Source organism: Heliconius melpomene, chromosome 7 (assembly GCF_056956725.1).
Source record: "Heliconius melpomene rosina isolate 202511_hmr_F chromosome 7, ASM5695672v1, whole genome shotgun sequence".
NCBI lineage: Eukaryota > Metazoa > Arthropoda > Insecta > Lepidoptera > Nymphalidae > Heliconius > Heliconius melpomene.
The window spans coordinates 1,998,743-2,021,004 of NC_140395.1; the positions used below are offsets into that span (position 1 = coordinate 1,998,743).

General features: G+C 33.5%; 1 protein-coding gene across 11 annotated transcripts in view; it reads left to right on the top strand.

The window, feature by feature from the left end:
• Positions 1-11,431: 11,431 nt before the first annotated feature.
• tou (bromodomain adjacent to zinc finger domain 2B toutatis) overlaps positions 11,432-22,262 on the top strand; it is a 64,494-nt gene continuing 53,663 nt past the window's right edge. For 6 of the 11 annotated variants that reach the window (XM_085188271.1, XM_085188273.1, XM_085188276.1 and 3 more), the window contains exon 1: positions 11,432-11,901. The gene's annotated coding sequence lies outside the window, so the exon portion shown is untranslated. The remainder of the gene's footprint in view (positions 11,902-22,262) is intronic. The other 5 variants (XM_085188278.1, XM_085188279.1, XM_085188280.1 and 2 more) reach the window with 1 other exon arrangement.

A 22,262-nucleotide genomic window follows, 5' to 3' on the forward strand; every position in this document is an offset into this window, starting at 1 on the left:
TTAAACCGGTAATAAAACACCCTCGCGCTGTAAGCCCGGCAGATAACATGCATTAGACTTGACTACACTTCAGAGACTTCAGTGTGATTTAAATTATAATTTACTATTCAATTCCTATTTAGATGATTTTGATATCTATAAGGTATTATCTACTTGTACCTACTATTATAAAGCTGGTGATTTGGTTGAACGCGCTGATCTCAGGAACTGTTGGTTCGATTTGTTTTTTTTTGTTCTTAATTGTCCATTTGTTAAGGAATACTGTAAGAACACTGTAACAGGTCTCGGGAATGGTTACTTGTGTCATGTAACCTTTGGAGCAAGGTCAGATAGAGAGAGGTTCGCATAGGTATAAATTATGCATAGTGACACAGCGTTTTTAACGCGATGGTTAGGGGTTCGATCGCCGGTCAGGGTAACAAATTGTTTTCGTTTTTCCACTCTGGTAATGCAAATTGCGATACACCGATAAATACTTACCTCCTTTTCCTTGTCCACTTACCTTTGATGGAAATAGGATCCTTAATCATTACGTCTACATTCAAATTCTGTCTCACAAGACGTCCATTTTTTGCAGATTCTCGCTGTATTCTACATACAAATGTGGACAGGGAGAGCCTAGCCTCGACATCAAAACGAAGAAAATAAAATATTAAACATTATTAAACATTTCCTCAAGTGGAAATTGAACCCACAACCTGTCGCGATGACATTCTCACACTCGTGCCCGTGCCCACGACTGGCCTCATTATTTTTAATTCATTACTGCATTATACCGATTACGTGTAAAGAGGTCGTAGGATCCTCTCATAGAACTTCTCATAGCACACTCACCATGATATGTCATTAAAAATAGAAGTTAGTAGTGTAGTAGAAGTAATGTACTTTCATGTGTCACTTCGTGAATTTAATGCGGAATATATAATAAAATAAAAAAAATATATAATTTTCTTTTAAAATTGATTAGAGTTCTAATTCCTTCCCTAAAGCTTCAGCTTGAGCTTGAAGAAATTAATTAAAAACTAAGGCCAAGGCCCCTTGAATTATACCTTTAGATACGCCTATGGTTATTCCTTTTGGACTTCCTCCTTCTTTACAGACTCTCTTCTCTAGATAGCTCAAACACGAGGCAACCTTGCAATTGACTTCAGCATAATCATGAGCATTGGTTATTGAGCAAAACTCATTTCAACACATTTAGCGGTGTGTGTAGTGCAAATTACTTTATACTTTCTTCCTCTGGTAACGACACAAAGGGCAGCGTTAAGTTCCACCACTCAACATGCCAAACCTTCGGAATGCGGCGGAAAGTGGTAAAGGGAAGTGTTTTATTAAGACCGGAGTTTCTTAACACCCTCATTCTGGGGTCGTAGGCTCACTCACTATGGTAAGGAAAAAATAGGCGCAAAAATATATATAATATTATCTGCAATACGCGCTATTACGCTTACAATTCTTTTTCTAATTCTAATCGGTCAAAACAGAAGCTAATCTAAAAATATAATTAAAAGTACCGTTAATTACAATTAACTATACGAAACAATTACCGAAAATGCGAAACACCAAATGGAAGCAACGTGAGAATATATTTGTAATATATATTTTAGAAGTTGGAGAATTTCAGTTCTTGGTTTACTTGGGATAATGCATCCCGCATAGTAGAATAAACAGGGAGAATTATGTGTCAATTAGCGTAACTCAACGTCGCAATTTGCCATACCAGAGTGAGCAAATGAAAAAGAATTCATTTCAACGAATGGGGATCGACATAGAACCTACTACCATTTCGTTACAGTCACACGCTGTATCACTGCTCATCATTGATACAAAAATCATCAAAGTCATCTCTACAAGTTATCCCTACACTGAACTGAAGTCTTTATTGCATGTTATATGGCGAAAATCAACGCGCTTTATTCCCCCTAGTTAGGAACGAACCCATAACCTTCTCATTAACAATCTCATAGTCCCACTGCGCCATAGTGGTTTCCTATACCACCGTGTAAACAAAATGCGAGGTCGTTCAACCCAACGGTACCGACGACCCAGTCGGGCGGCTTGTGAGCTGTGACGTCACTTACGCTACCTAGCCCAAGACACTGTAAAATACTGCTGATTTAGAATTTAGATATTTTATATAAGATTTTTTTATAAAAAGACTAGCGGACGCGCGCAGCTTCGCTTGCTTATTTAAGGGTGAATTCTAATAAACCACGAAACGTGTTCATTGAAATATTTTTAAGAGACTAAATTTCAAATTTTATAAAAATCGGTGGCGATTTAAGGATTTTTCCATACAAACTTTCAACCCCTTATTTGCACCCTTAGGAGGAGAATTCTAGAAAACGATGAAACACGTGTTCAATTAAATACTTTTAAAAGCCTGAATTTCAAATTTTATAAAAATTGGTGCCGATTTAATTTTTTTTCCATAGAAACTTTTAACCGCTATTTCACCCCTTTAGGATTAAAATTTTTCAAAATCCCTTCTTAGTGGATGTCCAGATTACGAAAGTAAACATCTGTCCAAATTTCACGCTTCTACGCACAGCGGTTACGGCTGTGCGTGCGTCTTACCTCAGTCAGTGAGGACAAGTCCTTTTATATATATAGATTAGTGTTAAGTCACTCTGTTTAATATTGTAGTTAATATGGCTAATATGAAGATTTCACATAAAAATATTCAAGGAAGTTGGATTTGAATTCATGGCTTCATGTTATTAATTTTGTAGTATTAAGTAATGTAGCACAAATATTTTATAATTATTCTCTCTAGTAAGACAAAATTTTCCGCCACTTAAAAATCAAAATGTATTTCCATTTATTCGGACGGAAAACGGAGAACGGAGAGACGGAATCGGAGACTTTATACCACTAAGTTTTTTAAAAATTATTATATACTTTAAACAATTATTTTTACATTTATATCTATATAAAATCGTAATTATATTACTAGTAATTTTCTTTAAAATTAAATAAAATTATACTTTCTACTTTATTTTTATAAATCCGTCTTCAACATTAACATTTACCTTATTCTTTATATCCCACATTTGGTGCAACAATGACATATTTGACAATTTTAACTTTTTTAAATAATGCAGAAGTCGGAATCAAAGTTTGCAATTGACATATTCAACGCTTTTTAAAAAAGTGCAATTATGTCATTGTTGCTCCATATTAATGACACAACTATATTTATAATAATATTATATTGCGTTTTTGTAGCCATTAACGAAAAACTTATATTTTGATGCGTAATGTATATTTATTATCTTCACGCTTAGCGCTAGGCAGCGAGAATCCACGCCCACACATCTGAGTGGCGAAACTCTACGCTGCATTTCTACATAGTAGTAGTGCAATGGAAATATTTTTTACGAATGGTAGACCAATCACTCCTTGTGCATACCGCCATCTACATGTTAATAGTTAAAACTGTGGAACGTATAATGTTATTAGTAAAAATTCTATTATAAATTTTAATAAAACCAATCATTAATATAAATAAATAAGAGCATATTAAAAAAAAGAAAGTAAATTAAGTATTTAAAACTATTAGCATAAATATTAAATGTAGAACAACGCCATCTAGTGGTAAATAGCTAAAGCATTATGAACCATCATTTTCCTATAGTTTCCAAGCAAAAGACCACCAAATGCAATAATCCCTCAACAGATGTCACCACTCTCCCCATTTCACCCATTTCTCACCCACTCGTGCCAGTGTCCGTGCTAAAATGATTTAAGATAATCATTTTGTTTACATTACAATAGTTCTCAAGATATTACTATATAATATAGTTAATAAGTGTTTTTTTCTATGTTTTTACACGTATTTTCGTGGTGGAAACACGTCGAACTTGATATATGAGGTTAGTGCTAGTTATTACTAGTTTTGAGTTCTAGTTTTGCTAATTGTAATCTTAGTATCGGTTTTTATAATAGATAAAATTATTGGTAGCTGTCGGTCTTTTTTATATTTGCTTAGTTTTTGCAATTTTATTTATGTATTTATAAAGGTTATAATTGATTACCCTGAATTACATCTAAAAAATGTGTGGAATGTGGGGTGCGAAGTGTCGTAACACTATTTTTTCTTTGCTTTCCTATATGCGAGAAAATGGTTCATAATTATCTAAAAGAATCCTCATAGTTGAATGTTAGAAAATAATAAAACCTCATTTAAAAAAAATTGTTATTTATATTTGATTTTGTCATAAGTATATATTTATGAACATAAATTAGTATCATTAATTCAAATGGCTATCCAACACAAAAATATTTTTTCCTTCTATCAGTAATTCCTGAGAACGCGCTAGCGCTGTGCAAACTCTTTAACTTCATAATTTTAATTATAATAATTATAATAAAGTAATACATACATTTGTAATGTACTTACATACAAACGACTGCGACTATTTAATTATAATTATGAAGGCCACGTGGCGTAGGGGCATAAGCGTGCGGCTGTACACGGCGGTTGTGGGTTCGATCTCCACTCGGGGGAAATGAAATATTTGTCATTTTATCGCTCTGGTAACGAGACAAAGCGCGCTAAATATGCAATGCTTCGAAAATTCCGCGAAAAGTGCCTTAATGGAAACAGAATGTCTTAACAGGTTCCCTTTGCCTAACCGGCTATGCGTGATGGGCGCTATCGGGCGACTCCCATAAAAATATAGTACTTATTTTCTTATAGGATTTTCAAATATCTTCTGAAGTCAATCTAGAGAGAGACATTGCTTGTTGACTGGCGGTGCACAACACCGCATTTTGTCTTACCACAACGCACTGCACGTGTACTGTCAAATTCATTCCTTTTATTATATTTTTGTGTAATAATTTACATAATTTAAGCATTATATATCTACATTATATATAATATTTGAATCCCAAATCGTAAGTAGTTTCACAAAGACAAATCAATTTACAGAATCATTGAATGCCGAAATCGGAGAAATGAAATGTATCGAACTTAAGGGTTTGTGGGACTGAATGTTGTGTGGTTGTCTCGCTCTATCCTATGGGGGCGTATAGTTCTGTCCCTTTCTAGCATCTTAGCTCAGACGGCCCGGGCCTACCTTTTTTATAGGGTTGGATATGATGAAGTTTTTGTATAGTTTATTTTTTTTATTTGTTTTTTATTGTTGATGTTATATAAGTACGTTAATAATAAACTATATGCTTAGAACTGAACGTTACTTGTTTCTAGATTAACATTTATAACATCAAATTTAAATCAAAGATATAAATTAAATAAATTTCAAATATATAAAATAATGCTAAATATAAAACAAATAATATAATTCAAAATCATATATGTAAAGACGCATCAATTATAAATACTTTTACATATTTTAAAAAGTGTGAGTGTCGAAAGGCAAATTTGTCAGGTTAAATTATTCTAAGTTAGAAATAACTCATTTACACAATTAAGACCTTCACCAAATAATGTGCTCATAATTGAGAACTAAACAAACATATTTAGAACTAGGTACTATTTTATTTTGCATCCAAAAAAACAAACCACCAGTTAACCACCATTAAAAACATCTTAATTAATATTAAACGAATAGGTAACATGAATCAATCGCGCCTCCCCCCCCCCTGCCGCCGCCGCCCCACATAAAATCAATATTTATGGACGAATGTTTCACCTCTGCATACTGTTTCCAGGGCTGGCTGGTTAGTGTGACACTTGTTGTTAAATGAAAAACTTTCAAAAGTAAACTTTAAAAAGTAAAATCTTTGATTAGTTTATTCTAATAATAAAACTACATGTACATATTATCTATATATTTTTTAAAATATACATAAGTTCTTTTGCCTACAATACGTATTTATAATTCTACTAAATTTAATTTTCTTTTTTGTAAACATCAACATAATAATTTTAAAAAATGCAATTTAAAATGTTTAAGTATAGAATAAAATTTGTTGTAAGTTTAAAAAAAAACAGAAATAGAATCTCTTCTATTCTATCAATTTGAAAAAAAAAAAGATAAATATCACATAATATAGGACCATACGAGTGGCCGCAGGCAACGTCCTTTACGTGGGCTATACGACCTCAAACATAAAATTCCGCTTTCACGGGTTCCCATCGAAATTATGAAAGAATCTCTCTCGTCCCCCCTTGACATGTACCCCAAGGAACCTACATAACAAATTACTACAGTACACGCAGTAGTAGCAGTAGTTTCCTCTGTCCGTTGTCTGTCAGTCAGTAGATTATAAAAGCAACGTGACATAAGCACCAAAAATAACCCGAAAACGACAAGCAACAACCCTAACCCAATACACACTCCCTATAAAGTACATACAGTATAGAAGAGACAAGTTACGTACAACGTACAGTCTATATTTATAAGTGCTACGTCGTCATATTGATTGGGCTGACCGGGCCTTTGACGATGGACGCTGTGCCTCTCTTAATAACGCAAATAGCGACGTTTTATCTATGAAATGGTCCAATCTGTTGAGTTACGCCACTTAATGTCTCAAATGTAGGTGGAAAACGGGGAACGGAGTGTCTAAACATTATGTGCTTAATGGCTACCCTGCTATAAGCGGGATAAGACGTGAAACGCACACGAAGCCGCTGTTAGAAGCAAATTACGTACACTTTATGTTTTTAAATGGTACGCTGTCATATTGATTGCTTGACCGAGCCTTTGACGCGAAATAAACGTTTTGCTTCTAAAGTCTTAACAACAGAAACACCATCGCTTTCTAATTAAATGGTGTAAAATAGTCTATTTTTTATACCTTCACGCTATATCCCGTTCTTAGTAGACTAAGCAGAGGGAACCGGGAAACCTAGTGTATAAACACTTTATTAATGTGAACTGGCACATTAATAAAATAATTTAGCCTTAAAATACCTATTAATATGGAAAGTTTTTATATTTCACGCTGAATCCCGCCTACGTGGCAAGGTAGGCAGAGGAAACCTATTGTTAAGACACTCCTCCTTTCGCCATGTTCCGTAGACATGTTTTGTGACATTGCCTCTCAATGCCTCTCAAATGCCTCTCAACTCAAGGCCAGGCTTTGTCTTGTTACCAGAACGAGGAACTAAAAATAATTAATCCCCGCGAGTGGGAATCGAATCCACAACCGTCACATTGACAGTCAGAACAACACCAACTCTACATATCCAAGTCCTCAATACTAAACAATTTCACAAATTAAATTATCCAAAGTGTATCAAGTTTGCCTACCACTTGTCAAAGTACAGTTAACACCACAACCACATACGTACGAGTATGTATATTTTAGTACCTCCGCCATGTCGTATTGATTGCAGGTCGGACCGACGCCGCCGTCTCTGTTGGACTAATATTTAACACTATTTCCTAGTATATAGATATTACTGCGGTTAGGTTACGGTTTTTTAAGTCTTTGAATATATTTAAGGCTGCCGTAACGCAGGGGACTGTAACGCGACGGTTTTGGGTTCGATCCCTACTCGAGGAAATGTTTATTTAAATGTATATTTCCATTTCTTCGCTCTGGTGTCGAGGTGAAGAGTTCCGCCACTCAAGACGCAATGCCTCGAAAAATTCGGCAGAATTTTGGAAACTGGAGTGTCTTAACACTAAATTCCTTCTACATGTCCTGCTACGTGCTATATAGCGTGAAAAGACTTATATTTTTTGGTGTTAATTTAGTGTTTGTTGTTAATTTATCATAAAATATTGTTGATTAATGTGTTTCAAACTGTAAATTTAATAAAAAAATTGAGAATTGAATTTTAGCAAGTTTTTTTAGTACCGGTACCCACTGCGCTGCTAACATACCACCGATTGTAACCCACAACCACTGCACCACGATGGTTTCAACATACATAAAAATCCTTCTTACAAATCCACTAGATACCTTGCAATTGAAAAACTTCGCCATCCCAGGTCATCGCACTCGTCTAAACCGACATGATCTACAGCTTCCTTGTATCGCATAGAAAATGGGGGTCTTTATTAATGGTTTCCGTGATATGCGATGTGCCACAGCGTCCAGGTGGCGTAGCCCATGGCTTTGTGCTGTCAGGGCATCCTCTGAACTGATGTGAAACTGCAGTGAAAGACTATTTCTTGTTATTCTTTTGATTAGTTTGTTTTGGTTAATTAATATTGTCCTTTGGCGTTCCTATTTGTTTCACTAATGAAAAATTGTGCCATGATAGCCGCGTCCGGGTCCACTAATATAAGAATATAATTTATATAGAAATATAATTTCATTCTAGATGAAATGCTAAAAGTGGCTATTATATTTATTTTCATAAGGATGAATATCAAAATGACGCGGTAACGAACGCGGTCGCGTAGCGACGACGATTGTTATTAACATGGCAGAATAAATTGCATGTCACATTAGAAAGTATTTTAATTTATTAGTATATATGTGTAATGTAATGTTATATAGCCTATAGCACTTCTGAAGAATGCAGCTTTCATACAAAACAAAAACTAAGTAAATCGGACCAGTAGATCCAGAGATCTTAGCGTGCAAACAAACAAACAAACAAACAAACTCTTCCGCTTTATTATATTAGTATAGATTTCAAGCAGGCGTAGTCGCGTCCGAGTCCGCTAGTTTCATATAAAGAAATTAAAGTTCCGTCGACATGCTTTTATGATATATTGTGTGTATATAATAATTATGTTCTATAATTTATTTAAGTATTACTAAAATCTACTTAATTAAAAAAAACATTTTATTTAACGTTGCTTATTGTTACTCTATGAAGCTAAAAAAGAAAAAAGGTTATTTTGAATAATATACATATTTTAGTTTTTTATTTTAATAACATTTTTTAAATCTTCGAACCCGTAACCATCATTTCATAGATACTAATTGATCCACTGTACCATCGCTGTGTTCCACATACGTTTCTCACATAAAATATGCGCAATTATTCCCAATAGTGAAAATGCCGCTAAACTGGATATGCGGAGAGCTCGTACTGACATTTAATTAATTGCTTCTATATGAATTTTCAACCCGTACCCACTACGTGTCGGTATTTTTATCACCTGCCTATAAAAGGAAATAATAATAAATTATTTTTTTTCTCTTATACTTGCTAAAATGCTCGCGATCTTGTGCGATCAACACCATTGGACTGTTTCATATTTATGTAGAAGTTAATTTATGATGTTTGGCTTTGGATTTTTTTTCACACAAAAACACACTTAAGACAAGGAGATGCCATGTCATACATAGCTAATTTTTTAATCTATATTTTTTTCAGAAGTTTAAATATTAAATTTTATTGAGGAGATATTTTTTGCCTATTGCTTATACAACCGTACCTAAAAAGTTATTTTCTTTTTATAAATAAACAGGTGTTGGTGCTGTGTGTATGTGTGATATATTTTTTAAATTGCTTTATTAATAAAAATACTTAAGACCTCATTGTGTTATGCCTTACTATTCGTTTATTATAATTAAAGAAAAAAATGTACATTCTCGTTTCTTTTCATATAAACTTCATTATTGTAATCAATAACTAACATATAATTAAATTTTAATGAAAACTCGTTCCTCTACTGCATATTCGTGTTTCACGAAATCAGTGGCAATAAATTTTTTATACTCCAACACTTGTTTATTTATAATTAGATTTTTTTATGTTTAAATTGCCAAAATTTATCTAATTTGATATATTTAAATTAAAATCTAGGCAAGTAATATATTTTAAATCTTCTAATCTAATATATTTAATTATGAAATTGGAAGTATGTTATTGCAAACACAATTGCCGGTAACCTTTTAATTATTTGCTTGATTGTATAGAATACCTATATACAGATTAAACAAACTTTGTGGAATGCATAGAGCAAAAAATTCGTAGAGCATGAATTTGGATGTTATTTTCATATTTTGCTTAAATAAAATAATATAAAAATAATTTTGCGGAGGCCGTCGTCGTGCAGTGGCACAAGGGTGTGACTGTAACGCGACGGTTGTGGGTTCGATCCCCACTTGAGGAAGTGAAATATTTATTTACGTTTATATTTCCAATTCTTCGCTCTGGTGTCGAGGCAAAGCGCGTTCAAAAGTTAAAAAGTTCTGCCATTCAAAACGCAATGCCTCCAGAATTCGGCAGAAAGTGGGGGACGCAGTGTCTTAACACTACGTTTCCTCTGCCTAACCTGCTATATTCGGGACACAGCGTGGAACAAAAAAATTTAAATAAATAACACAATTAACATAGCAAAGATTCTGTATCATTCATCCTAATCCGAAGCCTTATAAACTAACGTTGCTATATCCAAGTTTAGAACATTATACCTGAAGTTAGCAACAAACCATTCGCATTGTGTCCTCAAAAACCCGCAGCGAGGCAGGTTATAATCACATCAATATCTAGAGAAACATTACTAGCGACTAGCGAGGAGCGATCTCTACTTCACAGAGACAGACTACAGTCCGCACTCGTTACCGTCAACCGTCGCAGGTACAAACGGCGAAAGAGACGAAACGATATTTTAACCGGCCGTTTGTCGTTACTTACTTTCTTTCACATTCACATTTCAATCGATAGCGTTTACACAGTTGATATAATGGCCGCTACGTTGCCACCGTTGTAGAGAACGGGAAATTTTAACCTAAACTTGTGTGCCTTATGTTCGTAAAGTTATTTGTATTAGATATACGGAGCGGCCGCTAGGTTTTGAATCGGGGGACACCGCGATCAAAATGGAAGCGGTCGGCCATCTTAGGTTCGAGCGAGAGAGTCGGTCCGCTCGGGAATTTGGGAAATTGGTGTTTTTTTTTGTTGTAAAGAGAGCAGTATATAAGAGGCAGGACGCGCGGGGTAGACGGTGTGAAGGGAAACGGGGGTGTGTGATGTTTGGTCGTGGGATGCGTCTTGAGATATCGAAGTTTTTGATTTGCGTTGTTGAGTTGATGTTTGTTGTTTGTTAATTGGTTGTGGTAATTGTTGGTTGTTAACTAATGAATTGTAATTATTTTTTTTTTATTATACAATTACAATTATTAAATAACGTCAATCAATTACAATATAATGATGATATTTCAAAATACTTTAAATAATAATTTTAAATACTCAATACAAATAATTAATATATTTCAAACAATTTTTCTAGATTGATTGATCTGAACGGAATCTCTTTTATAAGAACAATTCACGTCGATTAATAATATTTCTGTTACTTTATTTTTTTAAATTTATGTCCAATAAATAGACCTTAGACCTTTCATTATATAAAATCACCATAACCAATATACAGACATACATAAATCTCAAACCAGATCTCACAACATAAAACCCCGCACGATATCCCCGGACTCGTCGCGAGCTATCGCCGCGCGGGTGCCGGCCACCTATCTTTCATTGCACGTACGCGGCGCGGGGGGGCGCGCGGCACACGGAGCCATCTTGCCAGCGGTCGCCGTATCGCTCGCGTCTCCCACATTAAACTACAACAAATATAACTAATTAACCATTTATTTATTATAAATCACTACGCGTATTTAGTGTTTGTGTTATTTGAACTAACAGTGTAGTGTTTCAGTGTGACAGTGTCCAAGTAACGTCCTAAAGGTGAGCCAGTCTTTGTGCGCGACAATTATCATTCTGATCGATTCAGTCCGCGCGGGGGTGTGCAACCGACCCGTTTTATGTCTTTTGTTGTTTTGTAACGCAGCTAAATCAATAATTTTAGTGGCTAGCGGCCATCGCCGCTCTTAATTCGCATTTGACGTTACCAAAGCTAAGTTATTGCTTGTCTCCTAACGGTTAAACGAAATGAATGATAAAAACTCTACTTTTAACCCAAATCGTGTGTAAACTGTGTGTCTCAGTTATTTTCGCTATAAACTGTTTGTTAAACTAACTATTAATAGAATGCCAGGTGTTGATTGTGATTTGTAAGTGCATTTTGCATTTATAAAAGGTTATGTCACTCTTGTATTAGTTGAACACTGCTGATTGTTTATTTTGGTATGTATTTTTTTATTATTTTTTCGTTTTATTAAATGTTATTTTCGAGGTTATTTGTTCTGATGTAGATATTTAATTGATTTGCCGCTATTTTAACTCTGCAAATTGCTATTATGCTTTTTATTATATGATTAGTTTGGTTGTATTTTAATATGTTTGTGTTAAAATATAGTTTATTTATTAAGAAATTTAATATGAAACAAGCTACGTTTATTGTATGACAAAATAAAGCGTTAAGTAAACAATAGGAGTGTAGGCGGCTGTGATGTGGTCGGAACAAGGTCAATGAAATTATCTTTCATTCATGTATTTATTATTAACAATTACATAAAAGATAACATATAATATTTACAATAAGTTCTGCCATTCAACTTAATATTTCTAAATTAAACGGGAAGCGAAGGACGGAGTGTCTTAACACTAGATTAATTATGTATCTAGCTTTACATATTATATTTATTTAATCCTAAAAACAGTTTATTGTAGCATCATGGCGGATTACCCATTGCATTCGACCGCGCCTTGTGAACGGCCTTAAGCCTATAGTTATTACCCGGCGAATAAAATAGTACAAACATTAACAGCAGTTCGCTTCAATTCTGCGATCATCTCGAATCTGTCGCTTTGCCGGCGACTCTGTGTTTTTTACTACTTTCTGAGGTGCTATAACCCCGCTGAGTGGAAAGTCGCTTCGTATATACCTTGTGTGTTATGATGTGATGCTGTCTTTAATTTATGCGGGTTGCATCGCAAACGCTGATTCATTCGTTATGCTTATGGCAGATAATTGACATTTCTTTTATTTTTTTATTTTTGGATAGCTAAGGATGTAAGTGAAAAGGTCTTATATTTTGATGTTTATTATTTGGTTATTGTGTGTTTATAGAGACCTATATCTTTATTTTTTAAATAATAATATAATTTTTATAATAAATTTTATTTTATTTAAAATTTTATATTTATATAAATATTATTTTATTTTTATATAAATATCACGCTATCAACGTAAACTAGTTGCTTATGGCCTCTATCTCTAAAGTAATAAAACAATAACAGTAATATAATTAAAAATTGTCTAAGAATAGACAATACTTAATAAATGGATGTTTTATGTAACTATATTACATAAACATCGTAACGAATATTAGTTGCTTCTCACGCGATACGTTTACTTTGTAAAATAATGCTAGGAATAAAGTAGCATTATTAAATAAATTACATATTTACATATAATGATCGATTATCGATATAGTCAACTCGATTTTTTTATGTAAATGATAAAACGATTTTTTTATTAGCTTATTAATAAACATTCTGGTTTGATACACAACTGTATTACTATTCATTTTAAACTTTTAAATTAGAAGTACAATACTACACTTAGAATTTAAGTAAATAAGGGAATTAAAAGTAAAAAAAGGGAAGTTTTGTATTATCAATCAATCAACAATTAATCTTAGTTATTATTTAAAAATATACCTACGCAAACCAGATGATATTATTCCAAATACAATTGAAATACTCTTATTTCATCATATTGAAAGCCGCCATATTGAACTATTCTAAATATAGATAATCTATGACACTCTAGCCGTAAAGGAGGATCGATTTGCACCCCACTTTTATCCGAATCGATTTATTGCTGTTACTTTATTTATAGTCGTAATTGAACGTTCATGTACAAATATAGTGTTGAAGATCAGATTTATATAGAAATAATAAATTGTTTAGCGAAATTCAAAGCCAACGGTTATGGATTCGGTTCCCACTGACAAAACAATACGAAACAGCTACACACCGGCCAATTTTGCGTATTGAGTAGCAGAACCCAAATTCTCGCTCGTCTTTTACCCCCCGAGTGAAAATAGAACCCACAACCTTCGCGTTAGCCGCCACACGCTGTGCCGCTACATGCTAACAAATTCCATTTACAAATACAATATAAAATATATGATTAATCAAAAATTATAATAATAGCTTAAGCAAATTACAATACGGCACCGCACCGATGGAAATCACTCAGCCTTGTCCCAGTTGCACGTAAGAGGGCCGATTGTGCATCGCTCCTAATGCTAGACTTGCATTAGATTTGTTCAGACATTAAATTATATTATATACAATTATATGTTACATTAAATAAACTGCACGCTGTATCCCGCATACAGGAGAGTAGATAGAGGGATTTTGGGAACCTAGTGCTAAGAAACTTCCGTTCCTCGCTTTCTGTCGAATTCGAACTCAACGCCTCGCTCTTTTACTCTCCGTACATTTTGTATTTAAAACCATTTTATCAAACAAAAAAATTAAAAACATTAATTAATTTTATCAAAGTAACATTAAATTTCCTTTGACAAAATACAAACGAATTACATCAAATAATGTGAGTTGATGAGTACAGTACATTTTCAGTAAGTATCCTGTAGCCTTTTACCAGCAGCTACCTGCAGCTTGTTTGAAATTCATCTCCATACAAAACAAAGTGCTTCCATTTAAAATCTTGTCCACCAACTATTAAAGGGATTATGACGAAATTTCAAAGTCCAAAGCTAAGCTTAAAAGCTAAAACTTACTCGATCTACCCTTTTATGAGAATTGAACTGAGTACCATTGTTTGTAGGAGTCCGTGGTGCAGTTTGATTGTGTTTGATGTAAACGCAATGGTTATCAGTATGGCTTCCACTTGAAGGAATAAATTACTGTCATTACGCCGTTCTGGGAAGGCATAGTACGACATTGAGTTCGGCCACTCGACACAGTGTATCGAAAAAATTACCAAAATTAGAAAGGATTGGGTTCCTAACTAACTGATTAACTGGGTTCCCTCCGCTTAAACTGCAATAAGGTCAGGATTCAGTCAAAGCGGAGACTTACAAAATAAATTTAACGACCTCCATTGGAGACGAAATGTCCGAATAACGATACTATTGGTTGTTAAAAAACATCTCTCCGCCCGTCTCGTCTCCGCATTGAAAGATTCCGGGCCTAGACAGGGAAAATCATGAAACTAATAAGATTATTGTAGAAATATTTAACTGGTCAGTGGATTTCTTAAATGATAGTTCGACGATATTTTACGCCTCTTATGTTGTACTCGTAATTTGTATTTATTATTTAAAATTATATATAATAATAATATTATGAACATACATTCACTTGTGGCATCACTTTGCTTGCTATGTCCAATTAAGAGAAACAAGTACTTTTTTTATATTATTATTACCATTAAATGTTGACATATTACTTTAATAAAAACACAAGTATCCTTTTAAAGGCCGAGTAATAATTGATGCGTTCACTTATACCGAGTATATATTAAATAAAATATTTTTTTATAAGAGACCCATTTCATTATATCTAAGCTCAAGTCAAAGCGGAGTCGGAAACTTTTTGTATTTGCTCTTTTAACTCGTATCGTAAAGTGCGGAATGTAGCAATGGCGACGTATTGCGTCGGTCGGAATCGAACACACTACTCTCGTCCTTATGTACCGTGCCATAAGGTCTCCAAAGAAACTAATATTCAATAGTGACATTTCGAAAATTTTTGCTACGTGTTCGTCGAAGTCGCTAAATTAGTTTTTACAATGAATACCTCGACTTGGAGAAATGGTCGTTTTTAAACGGTTTTGACTTTTAAACCTTTGATGTTTGATGTTAGCTTTTCAATCACAAAATAAGGGCGAGAATTAAATAAATTTTAGTGTTATAGCTCTATCTGAAACTTAAATGAGGCGAAAGACTTAAATTCTTATGCACATTACGGCGGCTTACGTAAAGGTTAGTTTGGTATTATTAAGATACAGAATTCTTGAAGAATGCCTTAAGGTCTTTCATTGCTTTAAATTATTCTTTTTTACGCTTTACACTGTAAACTGCACATGGCAGGTAGGCAGAGGGAACCTAGTGTAAAGAAACTCCGTTCTCCATTGGGATACTTCCGTTCCCCTATTTCCGCCGAATTCTTGAGGAATTGCAACGCCGCTCTTTGTCTCGTTGCCATATATTCGCATTTGTATGCATTAAACAAGTAGCTGAATATTAATTGCAATATCACTTTAAACTTCATTTACTTTCACGATGAAAATGAATTAAATTAATCTTTATTTTATTTTGATTTGTTAAGCCGATAAAATACGTAATACTCCGACACGTAATATCTCGAAAAATAAAGAATACTTGGGGGAAGGAGTGTCTAACCACAACGTTCTCTCTTCCTATCCTAAGTGCGGAATACAGCTTGAATCTAAAAAATATATATCACATATTACAGGCACTACTCATAATCGATGGTCGATTAAATGTTAAGTTATCTAAAAATCCCATCCATATTGTTACCAAAAGCCTAACGTTCTGTCTTACAGATGATTTTACAAAGACTTTTTAGTTTCAACTATACACAAAAAAAACGTACACTGTCTTGTAAATGTTAGTCGACTCTCGAGTCACATATCACACACTGGTGCTAGTATTAAAATGCAAATGTAGGTCATGCCTGAAGCCACCCATCCAGGGCGGGGCACTCTTTTTTGTTCAAATCTCTTGGTGTCTAAGCGGACTTTTTAAGTAGCTTTTTTGAAAAAGATAATTTTTATGCTCGTTCTACTTTTACTCCATTTTTGCTGTGCTTTGAGAGGGTTATAGGGTTTTTGCTTTTTGGATTTTTTTTTCGTGTTAGGTAAATACTGTTTAATATTGTGTATTTGGCATCAGGTCAAGAGTTGCGTGTTCTATTCACGTTATCTCGTTATAAATTATATCACTCAGTTGCCTCTGTTTGCCTAAATTACTTAGATTATTACTGTACACTGTACTTTCGATAACTTTTCCTAATAAAGATACCAAATAAATATATTTATTCAATAGTTTGACGATCAAAATACATATATCTATATAAGAAGTATACAAGTACTTTAAACAGATTCCTTTTAAGGTGTCAGTAAAAATAACCGGTTTACATATAATATATTCGGGGTACACGGTTGATGTATCGTTATCGCAAATAAAGCATAAATCCAATCGTCACGGTACAGAAGACAGATTAAACTTGCAAAAAATGCTCCCTGCACTTAAGAAAAAAAGACGGTTAAGTGCGAGTCGAACTCGTTCAATGAGGGTTCCGTAACAATTTCTTGAAGGTCAATACACAACTTATAAAAGTTGATAAACTTAAATAAGCTGTAAATATAAGTTTGAAATGGTCCAATATTGTGAAAAAATAAAACTCTAATAATTATCCTATAAGAGTTCTCTTTTTTTGTTTTGTGGTATAGAACCCTAAAATCCGAGATTCCTACTTACTCGTAAAGGTGATGATGACTCATGCGACCGTTTTGGTACACTTTTGAAAGATTTATGTTGTGTTTTTTTTGTTTTGGTCCTCATTTAATATGCCATCGTGGTATAATAGCAGCAATGTCTGACTACTGCTGTTATTGTGGATTCAATCCCACTCGAGGGGGGATGCTTATGTTTTAAAATAGGTGCTTTTTTCCACCACTTGTCTATAAAAATGTGGAAAAAGTCAAGAATTTGAAAACTTTCGATATTATTTTATTGGTTAATTATTATTTTTCGTATACAGTTTTGGATATAGTTTATTTTTATATTTCATAATTGTAAATAACGTAAACTGATATAGTTTTTGCATTTGGTACAAAAAGAACTAAATAGTTCTATAGAATCATAAATAAAAAATGGTATTTATTCATTTAAGTTACAGGAAGTAGAGCGACAAATTGTGTTAGTGGCTATTAGAAGAAACTTAGGCACTTCCGCTAAAAGACTTACGCTTAAAGATCAAAAGGTTAAAACTTTATATGTAAAGGGGCTTAGTAAGCTCTTACTGTATAATATGTTTTAAGTTGTAAATTATATGTTTTTTTAAACGTGAAGCTGTATCTCGCACTTAGCAGGGTAAGCAGAGGATACCTGGAAACCCAGTTTTATTATATACCTATATTAGTATATTTAAGTAAAGCCAGAGCTCACAGCCAGTTCAATATAAATGTAAAATAGTTTATAATAGCCGTACAGATTCTTCATGCGGCCTTATTTACCTCCGTACAGGAAATGATGTACAAAACAGTCGACGAGAGAAAACCGTTTACGTCAGAACATAATGGCCCTTGTTGCTCTCAAATATATGCGAGTGTATGTACTATAGGATTGTCTTGTGAGTGTGAGTGTGTGTGTATGTTGTATGACATTCTTTTAACGTTACCTTTACGTACACATTAATGTTATAACTGAAGAGTTTGTTTGGTTGAACGCGCTTATCTCGTGAACTATTTCCTGCTTGGAATTGAGAAAATTTATTATATTTACCAGACTATTCTTTAGTAAGGTTATACATTATTTTAAATATTTTTTAAATGCCCACAATGCACACTCATCCCGATCTTGGGCTCTTCGTTGCCAGTCACTCTGTTTTTTAACACAAAAATATACTTTATATGCATATAACGTAACCTTGTAATTAATACTTATATGATTTAGTTAAACAGACAGACTTTTCAATTTAATTTATATGTATCAACAGATTACTGTTACATAGCTACTGCCATGCCTACATCTCAAATGAATAGTACAAAGCAACATTCAGCTCGCGACCTATATTTGTCCTCGTTTCGCTTCTCAGGATAACTAACACTGCATTATTTTTAAGAACATAAATGTTTAAAAATTTTCTAATGTTATTGCGGTTTATAGGGTTTTTCTTGTGTAGGGTTGAATTAGAAATGCTATATAATATATTGTGAAAGTTTAACCTACTTTGCAGATACATATATCTAAAATATGGCATGCAGGTAGGTTAGGGAGGCATTAAGAGAGTATCTTTCGACATTAAAATATGGGATTTTCTATATTAGGCACACAAATTTGCGGGCGACGACTTTTGGAAGATGTAAAAAGAAACTTTAAAATTAAACCGACATCAAATAAATATCTTCTATATGTATTAAAGTATATTTGTATGTCTTTTCGAGAAATGCATGGTCACCATATCTCAAAAACTATTGAACCGATTTTAATGAAACTTTGACAATTAAGCTTCATATCTTTTAGTTCCCGAGAAATTTATTTGCAGATCATATATTATGTAACATAAAACAGTTATTATAAACCTATCTATATATATTGCTTGATTTAAAATAACATAAAATATTATGAAGCCCTTCTAGACCAGTAACGGGTAGGAACAGTGTCTCTGCCATTAATAAGGCGGCCGAGAGTTATTGCTATATTCACACAAGATTTATGTATTGTAAATGAATGCGACTTCGCGTCAGGTATCTGGCCGACTAGAACGACTGTTATAATAAGTTTATAATATGTTTTTACATTTTATATGCGGGATACAGCGTGAAGTTATATTTTTATAGCAAGATAGATAGAGGGGTATTAAGATTTAGGACACTCCGTTCTCCACTTTTTGCGTAATTTTTAAGACATTATGTGAGTGACTATGGTTGTAGAATGGCCAAAAGAGTCGAAAAAAAAAATATATATTTTTTTATACTAATAAAATTTTAAAATCGTTATTCTAAAATCACAGACAGACAGAGTGAAATTAATTAATTGTTACATTCTAATGTAGAATTAAAACAATGGCGCTTAAAACTCCCAAATCAGCGAAATCGTGCCAAGTGATGTTGCGAAGGAAACGCCAGCATTTTTAACATGTAGTTACCTACTGAAAGTTACAATTTAGAGTTAATTACGTGAATTTAAATAAAAAATGTGGTTTCATGCTTTTTCTCGCATAGCAGGGTTGGCAGAAAATCTCTACTACATTTTCGAGATATTGCGTGTTGCGTGGCGGAATTCAACGCCGCGTTTTGTCTATTATAATGGGGACGTGACAAAAAAAATGGAAATAATCAATCACAGAGAGGAGAACCCAGGTCCACAGATATGAATTTGAATACCCGTAATTATAAAAACTTTACTTTTATTCTCAAAGTCGGTATTAATGTTTTTTTGTTGACTGCATTCATTTGTAAGAGTCGTCTACTTTGATTTCAACCATTCCCACATATGCTATTGTTGTTACATTATTACCATTCATACATTTTATATTATTAACACATACAAGCTGGTTATCTTGATCGCCTCGTGTTTAATATAAAAAAAAAAAAATCTTGCAATCTCTATCTCGTGAGATATTTACTTCTTTTTTTTGGAATAACGTTAATCTCTTTATAAAGAAGGTTGAAAAAATATTGTATAACTTATTTCTTTTATATATTTACACACCCTCCTCCCTCTAGGACTCGTATTTATAAACTGCTTTCAAGTTTGAGATCGATCTTGAGAGCGATTTATAAGTACGGGCTCAGTTGTGGCTCAGAAGATGGCTCAGAAGAAGAATGTGGCTCACAAATGTCTTAATGGGAACGGTTTATCTTAACAAGTTCCTAAGTTCCCTCTACCTACCCTGCTATGTTCAGGATACAAAGTGAAATTAACCACCGCGACTTACATTTTTTTCATCATGTAAATAGCGAACTAAAACGCGACATATTTGGTTATATAAAATATGAAGTACAAATTACTTCAAAGAACAATGAAACGTTTAACCAATAGGAGTGCTTGGCGCAGCTCCAGTCGTCAGGGTGAAATGCCAAGTTGGATGTCGAGAGATGCGCCAAAATTTGTATCGTGTGTGAAACACTTACTCTGTAGCTGTACTACCTAAATTACATATTTGAAGTATAAATGTATTTTTTTTTTGGAAATTATTATTATAGTTGATATGGTTGGTATTATAAGGGGTTGGTTACTGCAACCATAATACCAACCATACTATTTTTTTTATCGCTGGGAAATGATAACAACCATACCAATACCAATCAATGGTTACTAAGTAATTTATTTTTTAATGTTACTCTTATGTGGATTGTATTAGAGAATTCAGGAGAAAAATGCAAAAAAACCAGGGCGAGAGGCTTGTTTATAATATAACATTGCGTCATATCTTGGTATTGAATTTTCAACGTAACCCAAGCTGGCAGGTAACTTTTACTTTTAAAATGTACCTTAATAGCCTAAAAATAAGGACTATATCTGTCTTTTAGAACACAGCCAATCAGATCAATACAGTAATGCTGATTTCATACTTTAAATATACTCGTATAGCTTAGGGTTGCGGGATTTTGCGCTGGGGACGTTTTGACCGTTCTTTCTTATGTATAGAGAAATATTATACCTTTGTATGTTAGCTGGTGAAATTAAATGTGACTTGTAGGTAAAATGACTTTTTTAAGAAAGTACACTATTTTTTGTTCTATTTCAAAAATATTTTCTTACTTCATTTCCATTTGACTCCGTTGCGCAGATAAAATTAAAAAAAAAAACCAACTTTTTAATCTTTAAAAGATGTTCTTCTATAAAACTTATTAATTTGACTATTAGTATTTAAAAAAAAACTTTTACGTTATAGATTATTACGGATTATCAATTTTAGATAAGTAGAATGATAAATTTCATATTCATTCATAATTACGCGCCTCAGTCGTAATAGTAAAGATTATTATTGAAATAGTTTCCTATATAGATTATTTATATGTTCCCATTATCCGACGTTCAATCTAAGGTATGCTTATTGCTAATCCTAATAATATTAATTATTAATATAGGAAATGATCCAAGTTTGATCCTTAAGAGGGGAATGTCTACTTCTTTTCCTCTGTTTCTCTGTTGACAAGGCGCGGTGTTGAGTTCAGCCATTCAACACGCAATTACTAGAACGTTAGGAGGACCGCTGAGAAAGGAGGTTTCTCGTTTTACATGCATTTTTAATTAATCTACTTTTAATTATTGTATCTTTATGAAACGTAGTCATTTTTTAGGTGCATTGTCGTTTATACGTAGCTTAGGCAACATTACAATAATATGGTATCATCGAACTGGTCTGATGATGGAGCCAGGGTCTAAATAGCGGAACTCTACAGAGTTTTCTAATAAACCGCCCGAATTAAGACGCATTTAAATTATAGCTCCGACCACATTCAATAGCATTTAGTAGCGAGTCTAAACACTCGCGAAAGCGAATTTTTTTTACTAGATATTATTTATTTTTAACGATGTCTCGTACATAGTAGGGCAAACAGGGGAACCAAGTGCTAAGACACTCCGTCCCCATTAAATCTTCTGTTAACCACTTTCCGATGAAATCTAAAGGCATTGCGTGTTGAGGCGGTACTCAACACCGCGCTGTGTCTCGACAACATAGCAAGGAAGATTGCAATCAAACCTAAATTAGATATATTATTTTTCATTTACCAAAA